Raw genomic sequence first — 18,430 nt, 5'->3', positions numbered from 1 at the left:
AAATTCACAAAGCCAGGCCTTCATCTTCTGCACTGCTCCTAACATTCTTAATTTTCAATAGAGTATTGATAGCCCACTGTCTAGACTCAGTGGCTTTTTTAGCACAAAGTTCCAAAGTCCTTCCCCCAAACATGGTCAAGTCTGTCACACCATTTCCCACTATGGTGGAACCAATTTCTATTTTAGGGTTTTATTGCTATAAAAAGACACCATGACCACAGCAACTCTTATAAAGGAAAACATTTAATTGGGGCTGGCTTACAGTATCAGAGGTTTAGTCCATTAGCATTATGGCGAGAAGCATGGTAGCATTCAGGCAGACATGGTGCTAGAGAAAGAGCTATGAATCTACATCTTGATCTGAAGGCAGAGAAGGAGAGTTTTCCACTAGGCCTATCTTGAGCATGACATCCCAAAGTTCACCTCCACAGAGGCACGCTTCCTCCATAAGGCCTCAGCTCCTTATGGGTGAGCATTCAAATTCATGAGTCTATGGAGGGCATTTGTAGTCAAAGCACCACTGCAAGTTTAAAGCATGGTAGAAAAATTGTGTAGGAGGCGTTATTTTTTCACCCTGTGATTCAATATCATGAGATTTCATGGCAGCATTTTATCGCCTAAGAATTATGGCATTGTTAATGTGTTCCACGAGGGAGGGCTATGCATGCCAAAAACCTATTTATTGTGTGATCTCAGCATGCCAGAAGCAATGCATTAGGAGTTTCAGGCCAGTTTGAGCTACATAACAAATTCAAAGCCAATGTAGGCTATGCAATGAGACAACAAAAAGCAGGGAGTTTTTCCACAGTCCCTTGTTTGTATCTCTCTTAAGAAAAGGGATTGGGTAACCACAGTTCTTGTTATTTGTCTCAGGAGAAGAGTGACTTATTCAGCTGAAGAAAAATCAGTAGACTGTTTCATGGCTCAGCTGCTCTGTTTTTCCACGGGGCTTAGTTCACCTTGGGGGATATGGATTCTCTGTTCTATGTCTCAGGTCGTCCCTGAGCAGAGCCTTTGGCCTGGCTGGACACTGTGTGTCTCTCCAGTTTAGGAATTCAACCAGTGGGTCCATTTTATCTACAAATGAAGCCCCATTCTGTGAGTGGATAATAAAGGTAAAAACCAACTCAGCTGAGTTCAGATCCCAACCATCCAACAACAAAGAAAAGCTAGATTAGGAAGTATACACCTGTGATCCTGGGGTGAAAGAAGCAGAGGCCGTGGGTGGGAGGGGCAACCAGAGGATTCCCAGGACTCCAGCTGAATCAGGGAGTTCCAAGTTCAATGATACAACCTGTCTCAAAAAAAAAAAAAAAATGGAGAGTACTCAAGGAAGACCCCTGACATTGACATCTGACCGCCACATGTATGTGCACACAAACACATACTACATATAACATGAAATGACTTCAAGGTTTTAGTAAATTTACTGATGAGGAAACTATGAATGTCACCAATGACTAAAAGGAGAATGGGGCAAGATGTGTATAGATGAGGGGTATTTAAATGAAGTCATTGCTGTGCAGCTCTAGCTGGCCTGGGCCCATCATAGAGCCCAGGCTGGCCTCATGATAGCAGCTAACCTCCTGGTTCTGTCTCCTAAGAGATGGTATTCCAGGCATCTCCCACCATACCCGGTACCTTAAATGAGCATTTGAACAGAATCAAAAGTGAGGTTTTTTTTTCATAGCAGGAGCTGAAATTTTATTAGTAAATAAGCACATTTAACAATCTAACAGGGGTCTTGTCTAACTATCCTATTGGTTCATAATTTTTATAGGGAATGAGATTTGCTTAGTGGCTCTCCTCAAAAATTCAAGGCTCACTTATGTTCATTCTTGCACTCTACCTTCAGCCTTCAGTCTTACCATTCTCTAAGCCTTGCTGTTTAGCCTTATTATATCATTATCATTATTGGGGATGGGCCATGGTGCATGTTTTGTGGCCAGAAGACAACTTGGTGGCATCAGATTTTTACTTCTAGCTTTGTGTAGATTCCAGGAATTGAACTCAGAATGCCAGACTTGGGCAGTGTGCTTAATATAAGCTAGAGTTGTCTGGGAAGAGGGAATATCAGTTGAGCAGCTTAGCCTGCAGCACTGTCTAGATTAATAATTATGTAGGAGGACTCAGCCCACTGTGGGTACTGCCATGCCTGGGAAGGGGATCCATGTTTTTGAAATATAATGCAGCGGTGGCAATAAGGGGGTACCCGGTAGGCCCATGCCAAGGTGTCCCCCTGAGAAATTATGCCATGCCATGCCATGCCATGCAACAGACCTGGTATAAGGGAAATTTATTTGGGAAGGACCTGAAGAAAGAGTAGAGGTAGATAAGAGTCATGAGGGCAGAGAAAGTGGGGATGGAGAAGGACAGAAAGAGAGGCCAGCTAGGAACACATGGGAACAGAGAGAGACTGAGAAAGGAGAGAGGGAGGGAGAAAGAAAGAGGGGCTGGGGTAGTGAGCCGTCCTCTTGAAATGCTCCCCCTGCTGCCCCTGGCTCCCACCTGGCAGGCAATGGAGGCAGGTAATGATGCAAGCTATTTCTAGGTCCCAGTTGCTAGGTCCCTGGGAGGAGCCTAGCTGAATTGTCTATAAGCCAGTAGTCCCAGGTTGTATAAAGAAAGCAGGCTGAGCAGGCCAGTAAGCAGCATCCCTCCACGGCCTCTGCTTCAGCTCCTGCCTCCAGGTTCCTGCCCTGACTTACCTCAGTGACAGAAGGTGACCTAAGAGTTGTACGCTGACATAGCTGTTGTGTTGCTTTGGGCCATGGTGTTTATCACAGCAAGAGAAATGTATCCAAGTTGGGGAGAAAGTACTTTGGGCACTGAGCAACAATATCACTTGCTCAATTTAAAGTTTTTTTTTAATGGACTCTTTATGGTGAAGTATATTTAACATAAAAGCTGTTATCGTCTTCTTTTAGACACAGCTGAGTGGTATTAAGGGTGTCAATACTGCCCTGACCATCATCATCTCCTTGCTTCTAAACCCAAACTCTGTACCCATGAGATGCTAACTTTTGCTCACCTGGGTACTCTCTGCCTCTATGATTCTGAAGCGTCTGTTTTGTTTGGGGACAGATTCTCATGTCCCAGGCTAGCCTCAACCTCACTATGTAGCCAAGGATGTCTTTGGACAGTCTTCCAGCCTCTGCATCCCAAGTGCTTGAATTACAGGGATGTGCTGCTATGTGTAGTTTTGAGTTTGTGCCTTTAAGACCTTTCATCCCATCCATTCCTTTCCAGAAGTCCCTGAAGAGAACACACAGCTGCTTTGTGGCACTCAGTCTTTGATGACTGGTGGTTCATCTCAAGACTTAGCTCCAGCACTCTTGCCTGTCACTAGCACAGGCCTGGGTGATGATGGTGGCCTCTTCAAGCTCCCAGTGACTGCCCTGTGCAGATCTTTTGCACAGTTTTGTTTCTTGGTCTTTATCATCGGGGATGGACTCTCCCTCCAAGAAGACCTGACACTCTGAACGGTCAGTTATAAGATGTCCTACAACTTAGCTTTTCCTGTGGCTCAGGAGAACAAAGCTTTAGCACTAACATTTACTATGGTGAAGATGACAGCGAGGACAGACTCATGCAGAATTAGATATTTAGCACACTTCAAAATCCAAAGTGGATCTCAGTAGCTTCTACAGTAAGACATTGGTTATTGATTGGGGGGAATGGATGAGTTGATTTTTCTCACTGTTGTATCAAATACCTGACAAGAAAGAGTATGTCAGCCGGGCGTGGTGGCTCACGCCTTTAATCCCAGCACTCGGGAGGCAGAGGCAGGCGGATTTCTGAGTTTGAGGCCAGCCTGGTCTACAAAGTGAGTTCCAGGACAGCCAGGGTTATACAGAGAAACCCTGTCTTGAAAAACAAACAAACAAACAAACCAAACAAAACCAAACAAAACAAAACAAAAAAGAGTATGTCTTAGTTAAGGTTTCCATTGTTGTGAAAAAAACACCATGACTATGACAACTCTTCTAAAGGTGAACATTTAACTGGGGCTGACTTACAGTTTCAGAGGTTTAGTCCATCATCATCATAGCAGGTAGCATGGCAGCATGCAGGCAGACATGATACTGGAGAAGGGGCAGAGAATTCTACATCTTGATTTGAAGGCAACCAGGAGAGACTGTCTTCCAGACAGCTAGGAGGAGGGTCTCAAAGCCCACTCCCAAAGTGACACACTTCCTCCAACAAGGCCACACCTCCTAATAGTGCTACTCCCTGGGCCAAGCATATTCAAACCACCACAGAGCATAAGAAAGCAAGGGCTTGCTTTAGTTCACAGTTTGAGGGGATGTGGCCCATCGCAGTTGGTACATGTTGTGGCAGGAGAGTGAGACAATTGGCCACACTGTACTCAGGAAGAAGGAAATGGATAGGAAGCATGGTGTGGCTAGCTTAATAAGACTGTCTTCCCAGTGACCGACTTCCTCTAGTTAGGTTCCACCTCTTTTCAAAGCAGCCACCTGCTGGGGACCATGCATTCAAACACTTGAGCCTTCAGGAGACATTTCACATTCAAACCACAGTGGGGAAACACAGTGCTTTAAGACAGTTGCTGGGTATTGCTCAACACACCAGCTTCCTTATCTAATATTAGCAGGGAAAGGACCAAGTCCTGCCTGCCCCTGCATCTCTGTTTAGTCCAGAGTCTGTCTGTGAGAACCTCTTTCCACTCTTGTATATGGGACTAGTAGGATAAAGAGATACACCTTCCTGGCCCCTGTCTTTTTCAAGCTTATTCCTTATGAATTTTTTTCCATTCTTAACAATTTCCATAAATATTATTCATCCCTCTTCCATACCATTCACTGAGGCAGGGTCTCTCAACCAAACCCAAAGTTCTTCAGTGTGGCTAACCATTTTAGCCTGGGAGGCCCTGGAGAGAGAAGAAGGGAAAGAAGGAAAAAGAGAGAAGGAGTTGTTGGTTTTTTTTGGGGGGGGTGTTTATTTACTTATTTATTTGAGATACAGTCTTTCTACCCAGCCCTGACTGTTCTGGAACCCTCTATGAGCCTGATGCCTCAGAGATCCACCTCCCTCTGCAACAAGATGTGCTCCCATTACCTTTCTGAAAGCAGTTGATATTTTTGAGGGATTCCAGACAGCGTGGCTGTCATTCCTCTTTATCACACACATTCTACTGTCCAGGAAAACTGAGAGCGGATCCAATTTCAACATCAGGGAGACATTGCTCCTCAGTGGCTCTGTGCCTTGTCTTTCATGGTCACCATCCATTTTCTCATACCTCATCCATTTACACTCAGCTGCACCCCTCATCCACTGCTTTCTCTTGCATCCACGAAAAGCAGCATGTTCCTCCTGAAACTAGGTCAGAGATTAACAATCCCACTTTCTAGTTTTCACTCAGCTCTTTACACACTCTTTTTAGTGTTGGGATTTAAGGTGTGTGATTTGAGAAAGATTATTTGAGGCAAGTCTTGCTCCATAGCCTGACTGGCTTCACACTTGTGTCTTTCTGTCTCCACTACCTGACCATATGGATTATAGGTGTGTAGCACTACACTCAGCTCCAAATATCTTTTAAAATGGTTATCACTGAAATAGTTAAATAGTTAAGACGCTAAAACCACTGCCTTACATCATATAGCAAGTTCTGAGAAGCGAAAGATCTTTTCTGAAAGTTGTAGAGGTATTAGGAAATATATACTAGAATTTTTTCTTATTATTTCCATGTGATGTGTGTATGCATGTGTGTATGTATGTTTGTGCAATGGGGCCCAGGAGGCGGGGCATGTATATGTAGATACCCAAGGCAGACATCTAGACTCTTCTTTAACTATTCTTCCTCCTAAGTCATTGAAGCAGGGGGTCTCAGTTAAACCTAGGGCTCATCTATATGGCTAGGTGGGCTAGCCAGTTTGACCTGGGAATTCCTTGCTTCTATGTTCTGAGGCTGGAACTCTACAGTGCACTGCGAGCATCCACCTAGCACTGCTGCAGGGTCTGGGATTCTAACTCCAGCACTCTGGCTCGTGCAACAAGCACTTTAACCTCTGAGCAATATTCTTAGCCTTTGTCATTTTTATAATCTGAACTTGGGCAAGCTTTAAGCAGGGAAAATAAATTCACAATAGCCAAAAAGAGGAAGAGGGCTTAGCTCAGAACTTTCTGAACAATGAAAGGCACAGTCTCTAATCTTAGGGACTGGTATCAAATGTTTGTAACATGAAGACTAGATGTGATAATAAGACAGTTATTTATAAGTCACTTGGGGGAGTCAATGTGGTCCTGAGTGCTTATATGTTATTGACAGGAACCCTGAGGCATGTGGGAACTATCAAAGGCTTCCCCAGGTCAAGTTCAGGGATTTGGCAAAGCCTTCTCCTGGTCCAAGGTAGATGTTGACTGAGCACACAGATAACTTCAATAGCAGCTTCCTCTTCCCAGACATTTACAGCCTGAGACAGTTCCCCATTGAGTCTTTCCATGGAGAGGAGCTAGCCCCTCCCTCTGTGTGTATATAGTGAACTGTCTAAGGTTCTTAGGTTTTTTGATGTATCTGTGTGCATGTATGTGTGCCTCTGTGTGTTTGTGTCTCTCTGTGTGTGTCTTTTCTTCATTCCAGTAGTGCCCCAGTTAGGTTTCCAGGACCAAGGTGTGCTGGACAAGGCAATGAAAACGATAAAACCACTAACATGGCTCTAAACACAGACGCTAATCCAATGGAAAGGTAAGCAAGAGATAGGAGTGGGTGGCTGACTAAAGCAACAAGACTTATAAACTAATGTAGACACATCACTGTGATGGGCAAAGTGAGAACAAAATGACATCAAGGTGACTATTTCGGAAGTAAAGTTAAGATTATAAAGTGTTGTACTTACTCTGCCTGACATTAGAGAGGCACGGTGCTCATGTGCTGTGAACAGCTTTGGAGAGGGCACTGGAGCAGTGTGGCAGTGTCTATCCTTATACTTCATACTTTCTGTACTTGTCTGGTCAATCCACTTGAAGGGTTGTCTACACTGGGGTGGAGAGATGGCTCAGCTGGTTGCTCTTCCAGAGGGCGGGGATTCAATTCCTTCCACCCACATGGCAGCTTACCACCATCTGAAACTATAGTTCAAGGGAAGGAGCTCTCAACTTGTGGGTCTCAACCCCTTGGTTCAGTGGGGGCATGGTGGGGGTGTCAAATGACCCTTTCACGGGGTTTCCTAAGACCATCTGAATTTCAGATATTTATACTACCCATTAACAGTGGCAAAATTACAGTTATGACGTTGCAATAAAAATAATTTTATGGTTGGGGAATACCACAACATGAGGAACTGTATTAAAGCATTAGGGATGTTGAGAGCCATGGTTCTCTTTCCTGGTCTCTGATGGCAACTGCATACAGATGGTACACAGACATGTAGGTAAAACTCATGTGCATAAAATCAAAATAAGTAAGAGGGAGAGGGTGGGAAGGAGGGAGAAAGAGAGAGGGAGAGAGCGGGAGAGACAGACAGAGAGAGAGAGAGAGAGAGAGAGAGAGAGAGGATATCTGTGCTTTTGGGATTCCTGGTTCGAAAAATGTATCCTACAAATGTATGCAGGAGCCTTGGGGACAAGGACCCAGGCATCTCTTCCTCACTGTTTAATAAGTACGCTCAAAGGTGCTAGTTAACTGGCCACCGAAGAATCTTGGCAGGACTCTATTTTATTTAGGGCTCTCCTCTTTCCCTGTGAAGGGACAATTGGCAAGTGTTTTCATACATTCACTTGCAAAGGTAAAACTATCATCAAATATTTGTTGAAGATAGACAGACCCCAGGAATGTCACCCAACACAAAATTATAAACTCACTTAAACATTATGAGACCCCCCCCCCCACTCCAGGACACATACCTTGTAACTCAATTGTAGGGTTTTTGAGCATAAATATTGTATATGACAATAACATGTCTAGGATTCAAGACTGGGTCTGGCCTTGAACTGAAGAGCCTTCTGCCTGTTAGGACATTGTCAAACTCTTCAGATATTTTCCCCACAACTGGGTAACTTACTCAGTCTAAATGGAAAAGCACAGGTTTGGTTTTGACAATTACTGCTTAATGCTTTTGTTTTGCAAAAACAGCTCTTTTTTTTTTTTCCTTAGTAGATGTCATTTGTGAAAGATTTCCTCCTAATGTCACAGGATTGCATAGGTAGTGATCTTTATAACGTGTGGGTGGGGCGGGGGGAGGTGGGTTCATGGGAAAAAAAGGGAGTGGGTAAAGGGGTAAAGGGGAGAAGGGGAGCAAGAGAAAGTGGGGAGAGGGAAAGAGGAGAGGGGAGGAGGAAGAAGAGGAAGGGGAGGGAGGGAGCGAGAAAGGCAGAAAGAGCAGTGATATGGTGCCATCTGCTGCTTAAATTATGAATTACAAGGATTTGAGTACTTGGGTTTGACCAGTTGGGCAGTCATTTCAGAACCCCATTAAGAACTATACTTTAGAAACATCAGAGGAAGACCCTGGCTGCTTGTTTCTGAAGGAAGGCCTAGTCACACTCCAGGACAATGCCTTGTTACTGTGGGTGGGCCCCCACTGGAGACCTATAGGGGTCCATCTCATGCCCCGATACAATGTGGACTTTGCATATGTCAGAATCAGCAAGCCCTACAGCTAGAGCCCAAGCTCAACTCCTTCACAGTGAGTCATTCCATCTGCACGCAAAGCACCGGATTCCATGTGAGCAACCCAGACGCTGCTACTGGAAGGCTCGTTGGTGACCTAGCATGGGTACTGCTGTGGTGGTGGACAGTGTGAGAGGTGATCTGAGAGATATCCCCACCAGTCAGATATCTCGGACTAGCTGGGTGTGGTGACTTTTCATCACAGCATTAGGAAGGTAGGGAGGGGCCAGAGAGCTGGATCTGGAGACAGACCTCACAGTGGGATCCTACAGCAGAAAGAAAAATCCCAAAGACAAAAATCATTTCAGAATGCATTAAGGACAGACTCAGGAAAGTTAACATTGCCTGGACAATGCTGTGCACACTTGGAGTGTGAAAGAGATCCGTGTGGGGAAAGTGATGGCAAAATACACACAACAGAAATGTCTTCATCATAATTAGTGTTAGGTGTACAGGTCTGTGATGGTTAAGTTCATTCACACGGTTGTGTAACTGCTACAGACCTCTTCATGTGACAGAGCCGAAAATTTGTCCCCATTGACCTCTCCTTCCTGCCCTCACAGCTCCTGGCAGCTAGTATTCCATTTGATTTCAATTATGGCTCTGTGAGTTCATTTCTTTATATATTTACTTGTGCATGTATGTTTGGAAAGCATGTGAGTGTGTGTGTGGGTGTGTGAAGTGGCAATTTCTGGTTTCTTTAGAGACTCAGTTGTGTCAGGTGATGCTATTCTGAAGACTGTCTTACGAGAGGGTGTTTTTGCTGAAGCACACACATGGGAAGATGTTTTACTAAGAACAGACACATGGTGTTTTTCTGGGGGCAGCCTGGAAAAACGGCACGTGATATTTTCCTAGAGTGGATGCTTGAGAGAACACGTGATGTTTGGAAAGGATATAAACATAGCCCAACAGACAGTGGACGATGCTGGGTGGCATTGGTACACCTTGCCATTCTTTGTTGGTCATCGTTGGGCTTTGCTGATGCTGGTCTTGAGCTGATGATGCTGGGTGCTATTGGTATGCCTTATCATTCTTTGTTAGTTATCATTTGTTGTGACTTCATAGAGGGAAACATACTGAAAAACTTCTGGTGGTGTTCCGGCAAGCCTTGCAATTTCTTCTGGATCAGCCTGCCGTTGCTGGTTCATAAACGGTATTTACAAATAGATTGGGCTGCCACTACTGATTCATGTGAACTAAACAACTGATATCCTGACAACACAGATTGGATTTGATCTAAAATATATTTCTAAACAGGTCCACATCCTCCTTCGCTTTATTAACGTTTCCTTTCCTCTGGTGGGTGGTGGACTAATAGGGATACTAAAACTTTTAAAAACCCTTATTAAAACTAGGTTTTTAAAAAAACTAAGCCTACACATGTGACAGTATGTGTGTGTGTGTGTGTGTGTGTGTGTGTGTGTGTGTGTGTGTGTGCGCGTATGCAAGTGTGTATGAAGAGACTTCAACAGAGATCCTATTGTCATCTGCCATTCTTTGCCATACTGCCTTCAAACTGGACCTTTCACTGTGGCAGTTTGATTGAGATGTCCCTCATAGTCTCCAGTGTTTGAATACCTGGTCCCCAGTTGCTGGTACTGTTTGGGGAGGCTTAGGAGGTGTGGTTTTGCTGGAGGAAGTGTATTACTGCGGTTGGGCATCGAGAGTTCAAAGCTTTGTGCCATTTCTAGTTTGTTTCCTCTGATACCTGATTTCAATTTTGAAGTTGGACTAAATGTATTTAGTATTATGCTATGTTTAGGTATGGCCCCTGTAGACTCACGTGTTTGAACAAGGTTTTAGGGGCCAGGAAGTAGAATGTGGTGATTTGAATGTGGTGAATGAGCTTGATACAGGGAGTGGCACTATTAGGAGGCGTGGCCTTGTTGGAGTAGGTGTGGCCTTGGAAGAAGTGTGTCACTTTGTGGGTGGGCTTTGAGACCCTCCTCCTAGCAGCCTGGATAAACTGCTCCTAGCTTCCTTTGGGTGAAGATGTAGAATTATCAGCTCCTCTTGGACTATGCCTACCTGGATGCTGCCATGCTCCTGTCTTGTTGATACTGGACTGAACCTCTGAACCTGTAAGCCAGCCCCACTTAAATGTTGTCCTTACAAGACTTGCCTTTGTTATGGTGTCTGTTCACAGCAGGGAAACCCGAACTAAGACAGACATGAGCTCAAAATAAACGAATGCTTCTGTAAGGTGGCCTCTCACAGTGTTTATTTCAGCAACAGAAAAGTAGCTAATGCATCCACTGAACCTGAAGCTCACTGTTTCAACAAGGCAGGCCAGCCAGGGAGCTCTCAGATCCACCTGTTTCCTCCTTATTGTTCTCTGTTTTAGATGTTTTTAATAGAAGCCATCTTAATATATGCGCGGTGGTATCTTAAATCCATAAGTCAGGGATAGACCCCATGTTGACTATTCTCAGTTGTCAACCAGATTCTGCAATGAACTACAGTCCAGAACTGCAGGACATACCTATGATCTGGAACTTGAGGCTGCAAGACACCACCTGCTTTTGATTGGGATCTTGTGGTACACCTTCTGCTGGAAGCCTATATAAAGACAATGGAAAAAGGAAGGGTTCGTTCTTTGCCTGCTTGCCTTTGCCTTGCTAGCACATCTATTCCTTCACTGGCATTGGAGCCTATTTCTTCAGGGTGCCAGTATAAATGGAAGACCAGCTGAGATACCCAGTCTCATGAGACTGAGCAAATACTAGATTGTTGGACTTTCTGTTCACAGCTGGCCATTGTTGGATTAAACTGGAATCTATAAGTCATTCCAATACATTATGTGCATATATATTATATAATATATAATAGGTACATATACCATGTATAATGTATATATACCATATATGTATAATGTATTGGAATGATTTATAGGCTCATATATATAATATACACACATACATTATATATAGTGTATATATATATTATATATAATGTGTATGTATATATACACACACATGTATATACATACATATACACACATATGTGTGTAATATATATATATGTATAGGGAAAGAGAGAGAGAGTCATTCTATAAGTTCTGTGACCTAGAGGACTCTGACTAACACAGACACTGACAGTTTAACAAAACTGGATACTTGTGGTTTGTGACAATAAGACATTATTCCAGCAGTTTGTGTCTTTCTTCAGAAAGGGAACTGTGACCACTGAGTCACCTCCTCGCCCTTGCTTATGTTTTTCTCTAGCAACATTTTTCACCTTTCAGAGTACAAGCCTTGTGCTTTCTTGGTTTGGTGCTAAGAATTATAATTAGCATTGAAGATGGAATTGTTCTCTTCATTTCTGGCATTCCCTCTCATGCTTTGGGGACATCACTGTGCACTTTGCAACATCCATGTTCTGGGCCAATAACATATTCCTTTATGTAATAATGTCAAATTTTGTCAAAAATCACACAATAGTTATGTTTTTTTGTTTATTATGGCTTTTCAGATAATGTGTTTAGATAAATTGATGAATAAATAAAGTTAAAGAGGCTTTCTATGGGTGGGTATCCAGTTTGTCTCAGTTGTGTGCTGTTGACCTGGCATCTCAGAGTGTTAAGAAACACTTGCTTTTTGGTAATGCCACCTGCTTTGACTTGAGAATAGAGGGAAAGTGATGCAGGCAGGGGCATTACTAGTGTTTGGCCATTGAGCTTGATGTCAAACCCACCTGCCATTCTGCAAGGCTGTTCTGTCACAGAGGGAGGCATCTAAGGAGACCCAGAGGATGTGACAGCCTGAGGGGTGAGCTAAGGTGTCTCCCGCTGAGTTATGAACTAACAGCAGCACACGAATACACACAACGATGACTTGCAAGGCTAACCCGCCTGCTCCTACTACAAAGGACAAAGCTCGATGCCACACCAACCCGTGCAGGTCTGTTGATATGGCCTCATCCCTCAAGGAGAATCAGATGGTGGGCTAGAGGTAAGTGGGCTGGTGATTGCTTTTTAGTCTTCTAGACATGTCAGTTCTGTGCTAATCTGCAACAGAGCCAGGTGACAGGACTGAGGAGCACTGCTTCTCATGTGGGGGAACCCTAGTAAGCCAGCACAGGTGTGACTAGAGGACACCTAAGAGTAGTGGTTCTCAACCTTCCTGATGCTGTAACCCTTCAATACAGTTTTTCATATTGTGGTGACTCCCAACCATAAAATTATTTTCATTAATACATCATAACTATAATTTTGCTACTGTTATGAATTGTAATATAAATATATGGTATGAAGGACATCTGATATCTGACCTCAAAACACAGGTTGAAAAACACTGGCTTAGAGAAACAAGTAAATGTGCACTTAGAAGTCTTTCTCAAGGTGTTCCAGCCCCTTCTTGCTAGAGCTCCTCTAGACCCAGCATGAGACACATAGTATTAGCTCTAGTCAAGTTTTGATAGAGTGTTTCCTATAATATAGATTAAGTAATATTTATGTTTTTTTAAAATTTCATTCAGGTATACAATGCATTTTGATCATCTCCAATTTAACCTTTCCATCTGTTACTCCTGTGGTGCCCCTCAATATTATCTTACTTCCAGCTTCATGATCTTTCTTTCTTACTTTTTATTTCATGATCTTTCTTTTTCATTGTTTATGTAGTAAACTGAGTCAAATTTGTGCTGCTCATGTACACATAGGTATGGGATCATCCACCGAGGCGTAGGCAACCAGCTAGTAACCACCTTCTTGCAAAAAGACTCTTTTCCAGTAGCCATCAACTGCCAATCACACCTCAGCTAGGGTTGAGGCCTTAAAAGCTCCTCCCCAATCCATGGTAGATTTTAACTGGCTTGATCTTTTACAGGTAATATGGAGGTAACCACCACGACTGAGGGTTCATGAGGACTATGGCCACACATCATGCCTAGAAGACAGCATTTCACAGTCTTCATTTCCCATCTTCCAGCTCTTAAATTGCATCTGTTTTTTCTTCATGATGTTCCAATAGCCTTAACAGTATCCTGTTAAGATATGTAAGAGTAGAGGTATGGAATGATATAGAGGTCCCCATATAAGGCTAAGCACTCATAATCACTTGTCTTCAGCTTAACTCATATTTTTTATGGCATGGATAATATTTTAATGTATTGCTATTTAAAAACTGAGATAGCTAACATTTATATAAATATCTGCTGTTTGGAAATAATATTTGAATGTTGATGCTGATTTAGCTAATTGAATACTCTGCTAATTTAGACCACATTAAGATTAATGACACAGCTATTTAATATGTCATATTGGCTAACTAATATTTGAAAAATAGGTATTTTTTTGAATAGCCTGTTGAGAAAAATGCACTGACCCTGGCTTAGAGCCATGTCACTCTCCTAGCTTGTGACGACTGAACCCCCTCATAAGGGATTAAAAAGCCCTCAAACCCCAAGTTTAGTCACACTGACTTCTGTCTCCCACTCTGCATATCTACTTGCAACCATCATTTTTCTCAGTATCTCAAAAATAAAAACTATCAAAGTTTTCTAAAAGGCTTGGCAGTTTTTTGGAGTCTCTGAATGATTACAGCATTCTTCAAATCTGCTTCTTCCAATGTGAGCGTTTCATCCAGAAACCTGAGGAAAGGAAGAGCTGTTGACAGGGCAAAAGGAGGGCTTCTCTGAGATCCTTGGTATTTTTCATTGAAGTCTTTGATGTGGCTCACCCTATGAGAAACATTAAATCTTTGGACAGTTCTTTCCCCATTGGCTAACCAGATCTGGATCCTGGTAATGGGCTCCAAGATGTTCAGTGAAACAGCAGACAAAGTACTTTTATTGTCAACTTCAACACTCTTTGCTTTAGAAACGATTCTTGGTGTAGCACTAGCTAGTCTGTGGCCCTGTCCTGAGAAGGGATGGAACACAGGCTTTGTAGACATACATACTTCATTTTTCTTATTTTCTACTTTAACATCCACCTCCTCTTTATCAAAAATTCCCCGTAATTCTGAAGGTAATTCCCCCTTTTTGATGGAGTTCAGAAAGTGCTGACTTGCACCATCAGAGTAACTTCTAAAATCATCGTTGACAGTGAATCCGTTTTTCCACAATTTTATATTTACATCTACCTGTTTCTTCTGTTCAGTGGGGGACAAGCATTTGGCACCAGCCTTCCCTGCTTCCTCAAAAAGGCTGTCAACATAATATTCACAGTCCTTTTGTTGATTATCATTGAGGGGTTGACTGTCAGGAGGGCCTGTTTCACAAACCCATTCTTCTCTTATATTGTCTACTTCTTTCATTCTCTTTCTTCTATTCAGGGCGCGGCCCCATGGCCTAGTCCTCGGTGCCCGGGCTTAGCCAAGCACCGGCACCGCTGGGCTGAAGCTCCTCAGCCCCGGAGCGCCAGAAAACCCTGTCTGGACCAGTGGCCTTGCAGCGCAGATCTCATATTTATATAAGCTATCATATTTCACTGCCAAGATTTAACAAATGAAATGTCTCTGAGCCAAGTCAGGTGATCCTAGCCTGTATCTCAGGTACTCAAGAAGCTGAGGCATGAGAATCACAAATTCAAGTACTGGCTCAGCTGCAGAATATGTTCAAGACTAGGCTGGGAACTTAGTGAGACTCTCTCTGAAAATAAAATGTGGGAAAGAGAACCGGGCGTGAATAGCTCAGTGGTAGAAAGCTTTCCTAGCACGCATAGGACCCACACAGCCCATACCTTTACTAGAGAAAAGAAAGACCAGGTGTAGTAGCGGGGACTTGTAATCCCAGTGCTGGAGAGGTGAAGGCATGAGATCCCAGGGAGCGCTGGCCAGCCAGCCTAGTGAACTTGGTGAGTCCTTGGCTAGTGAGAGATTCTGCCTGTGTGGTGCCTGAGCAACATGGTTGTCCTCTGGCTTCCACATATATGCATACCCTTACACACACTCAGAAACATACTATCACCCTGTATTAGTCAGGGTTCTCTAGAGTCACAGAACTTATGGATAATTTCTAAATAGTAAAGGAATTTATTGATGACTTACAGTCGGCAGCCCAATTCCCAACAATGGTTCAGTCGCAGCTGTGAATGGAAGTCCAAGGATCTAGCAGTTACTCAGTCTCACGCAGCAAGCAGGCGAAGGAGCAAGAGCAAGAGCTAGACTCCCTTCTTCCAATGTCCTTATATTGTCTCCAGCAAAAGGTGTAGCCCAGATTAAAGGTGTGTTCCACCACACCTTTAATCCCAGATGAAAGGCATAGCCCAGATTAAAGGTGTGTTCCTTAACTCGGAGATTCAATCTTCTGGAATCCATAGCCACTATGGCTCAAGATCTTCAAACCAAGATCCAGATAAGGATCTCCAAGCCTCCAGATAAGGGTCACTGGTGAGCCTTCCAATTCCGGATTGTAGTTCATTCCAAATATTGTCAAGTTGACAACCAGGAATAGCCACTACACACCCCCACTCTTTTTTGTTGTTGTTGTTTTTGGTTTTTTGAGACAGGGTTTCTCTGTGTAGCCCTGGCTGTCCTGGAACTCACTTTTAGACCAGGCTGGCCTTGGACTCAGAAATCCACCTGCCTCTGCCTCCCAAGTGCTGAGATTAAAGGCGTGCGCCACCACGATCGGCTTATCACCCTCACTCTTACATACAAAGGTACCTAAATACAAGTGGGCTAACATCTGTCAGGCTGCACAATCCATCCTAAAACAGCCCTCAGGCTGAAGATCTGTTGGAGGGAATATTGATTATGAATTATGTATGGTTAAGCTTCCCATCCACTGCACATTCTTTCCTTTAGAGTCTTTCTCTGCATCATGTCACAGAGGCTTGGCCCCTTAATATTATTGAATATTACATCATTGGATCCAGCTTTACCTGATTAATTAGTTGAATTGTTCAAGCCACTTCATGGAACTTCAGCCAATAAGCTGTCTTACTTTCTTTTCCTATTGCTGTGATAAAAGACCCTTCAGGGAGAAAGAATTCAGCTCACAGTTCCAGATTATAGTCCATTATTGCAGGCAGCAGGAACTTGGAACATCTGATCACCTTATATTTACCCACAGCAAAGATCAAAGAGCAATGAAGAGCTGCATGCATACCAGTGCTTTGCTTGCTGTCTCTCCTTGTATACAGACCAGAAACCCCTTTATCTGAAGGTCACTAGGAGAAGACTGGCTTTTAGATAGGTAGGATGAGGGTCTTAAAGCCCATGCCAACAGTGACACACTTCCTCCAACAAGACTACACCTCCTAATGGTGTCACTCTCTAGGCCAAACATATTCAAACCACCACATTCCACTCTCTGGCCCCACAGGTTTGTTCAAACACATGAGTCTATGGGGCCATACCTAAACATAGCATAATGCAAACTACATTTAATCCAACTTCAAAAGTTCCCATAGTCTATAGTAGACTCAACAATGTTAAAAATCCAAAGTTCAAAGTCTTTTCTGAGATTCATGCCGTCTCTTAACTGCAATCCCATATAAAGTCCAAAGTGCTGGACAAGACAGAAAACCAGCTGGGTGAACAGCAAACTTTACATCTTCATATCTGATGTGGAAGCACTCCTCAGAACTCCAACTTCTTTCACCCTTGTTTACTGATGACAAATCTGGCATTCAGCAGCAACAGACTTCATCCCCTTGTGCTGCTTTTACTCCCTGTGAGCAGCTTTCTCCAGAGGAATTCCATGGCTCTGACATTTCTAAAATATTGGGGTATCTGAGGCAACTTTCAATTTACCACTTCTTGTTCCAGTGTCTAGGACCTACACACATGATCTTCTGGGCTCCTCCAAAGGCCTTGGGTTACTTCTCCAGCTCTGCTCACTGTAGGACTCTTACGACTTTGGTTGACTCCACTGCATTACTGCTACTGGTGTTGGTGGTCATCCCATGGTATTGGCATCTCCAATATTGCAACTTGGCTTCACCAATAGTTTCTCATAGGTTCCCTTCCTGGTGCCAAGCCTCAACACCCCTTCAGGCCTGGCCATCAACTGCAACTGAGGCTGTACCTTCACCAATGGCCTTCCATGACCTCTTTCATGACAGTGCCAACCTCAGCTGCTCTTCATGATCCCTTTATGCCTTCAAAACTAGTACCACCTGGGTGACTCTTACACATTACGAAGTACAGCTGCAGCATGAGGCATAACCTTGTTTATCTCTGGAACACACCTTCTTTGTGCTCTCAGAAAATTCTTTCCAGATTTCACCTCAGTGATGCTGGTCTTGTCTTAATCACCACTAATTACTTATCTCTAGCTAACCAGCTGTCTTGTCCCACTCGACCAGCAAGCAAAACGCAACCACAGGTTCTTCTTAAAGCAGTTTTTACTCAGGCAGCTTCTTTCTTAAAATCCGCCAGCCTCTCTGGTTACAAGTGTTTCTCACTCCAGCCACAACCACACCCCCACCAATCACCACAGGTCACATCACCTCACCAGGCAGGCTTGCTCAGCCAATCAGGGATTAAGGGCGGGCCATCCACCAAACATGGGCTTGTTTACTGCCTGGAGCAGATTTCCATCCGGCTGGCCTGTTTACAGCCTGGAATGGCTTCCTACAACCAGCATCAGTTGTCCCAGTAGTCTCCTTGTCCTCTTGACAGAGCCAAATGGGCAAAGGTGCTGAGTTCTGCTGCTTGCTGGGGCTAAACTATGGCCCCCTTATTCTATTACATTATCATCAGCTTTCTGTTTTCCAATGGTTTCCCTCATTGCCTAAGCTTAGCTGTCCTGAATCTTGCTCTGTAGCTCAACTTTGAACTCAGAGATCTGCTTGACTCTGTCTCCTAAATGCTGGAATCAAAGGTATGTACCACCAAACCTGGACTTAAT

General features: G+C 43.7%; 1 pseudogene; it reads right to left on the bottom strand.

Moving 5' to 3' along the window:
- On the bottom strand, window positions 13,927-15,035 carry Gm6245 (predicted gene 6245; annotated as a pseudogene).

The sequence above is a fragment of the Mus musculus genome, chromosome 13, assembly GCF_000001635.26.
Source record: "Mus musculus strain C57BL/6J chromosome 13, GRCm38.p6 C57BL/6J".
NCBI classification, from domain to species: Eukaryota; Metazoa; Chordata; class Mammalia; order Rodentia; family Muridae; genus Mus; species Mus musculus.
This window is presented reverse-complemented; position numbering and strand designations above follow the sequence as displayed.